Consider the following 1327-nt stretch of genomic DNA (forward strand, 5'->3'; position numbering starts at 1 on the left):
GCACGCCGGGCCTCCCGCAGGCCGCGCGGCTCGTCCGTCCGCTCCGTGGCGGTCGGAGCACCTGCCACGCTGCCCTGAGGCCGTCCGTCCACGTGTTTCCCAGTCCTCTCTCCGCCGCGCACCTCGCCGCCCGCATGGCCCTCTGCGCTGCGGCCCGGGTCCGGGACCGAGCTCGCCGCCGCCCTCCGGCGAGGGACTGCTGCGTGCCAGCACGGCGCTGTCGGCCTGCAGGGGTGGGGGAGGACACGCAGGGCCCTTCCTCAATCACCCTAGTGGAGAAGGAAGCAAATGTAATCAAACAACACAAATCTGCAGATATAAACCGCGCTCTGAGGGCAAGTGGAGGGAGCTCCGGATGATGGGGTTATGTAAAAAGCATTTGTTAAGTCTGCCCGAAGGTGCCGCTGTGACCGCAGATTGGGGACGCCTGCGGAATCGGACGCCACACGTCAGGGAGGACCCTGGGCCAACCACTAAAGGGAAGAAGACGGCCCCTGTCGTGGGGGTGTAGCTCAGTGGTAGAGCGCATGCTTTGCATGCATGAGGCCCTGGGTTCGATCCCCGGCATCTCCACTTTATGGACGCTTCTTCTTATTTACCCCTTGGCTGGCCCTTCTTCAGAGAAGGGAATTTTCCTCCATCGAAAGGTCTTACCGGTCTAAGATTTAAATAGATTTGAGGCAGGTTAACTGGGTGAAAAGAGGCCTAATAATGAAACAGTGATGTGTTTCAGACAAAGAGAGTTGTTGACAGGATAGAGCACCCAGATGTTTGGGAACTTGAACTCCCAGATGTTTGGGAACTTGAACTAGTAAGGGACTTTAAGGGGAATTCGGGCTGAGGCAGGTTTACTAAAAGAAGAACAAGGTTTATTTAGACAGCTGTCTCCGTTTTAAAATCCCTGTCTCTCTTGGTAAGGATGTCTTTTATTTCTTAGTATAGGGAACTCCGTTCATATGGGAAGTTTATCTCCTGCTTCCAGGGGACAGACAAGGGTGTGATGTCCTTGAATCTGGTGTTTCCCAAGTAGCTGCAATTAAAAATAATTAATATCCCGTGAGAGTACCTGGGTTGGTCAGTTGGGGACTCCGGATTTCAGCTCAGGTCTGATCTCCAAGTTAGTGGAGCCCCCCCCCCCCCCCCGGGGCTCTGTGCTGATGGCAATGGTGTGGAGCCCGCTTGGGATTCTCTTTCCCCTCTCTCTGTGCCCCTCCCCGACATGAATGTGCACCTGTGCTTGCTCGCTTTCTCTCTCTCTCTCTCCCAAAGTAAATAAAATGTTTAAAAAATAATCACTATTTCCTCATGGTTGCAGCAGCCATTGATG

General features: G+C 54.3%; 1 non-coding gene across 1 annotated transcript; it reads left to right on the top strand.

The window, feature by feature from the left end:
- Positions 1–501: 501 nt before the first annotated feature.
- On the top strand, positions 502–573 carry TRNAA-UGC. The gene has a single exon. It is a non-coding gene; the product is annotated as a tRNA-Ala (tRNA).
- The last annotated feature ends 754 nt before the right edge of the window (positions 574–1327 follow it).

Source organism: Suricata suricatta, chromosome 7 (assembly GCF_006229205.1).
Source record: "Suricata suricatta isolate VVHF042 chromosome 7, meerkat_22Aug2017_6uvM2_HiC, whole genome shotgun sequence".
NCBI classification, from domain to species: Eukaryota; Metazoa; Chordata; class Mammalia; order Carnivora; family Herpestidae; genus Suricata; species Suricata suricatta.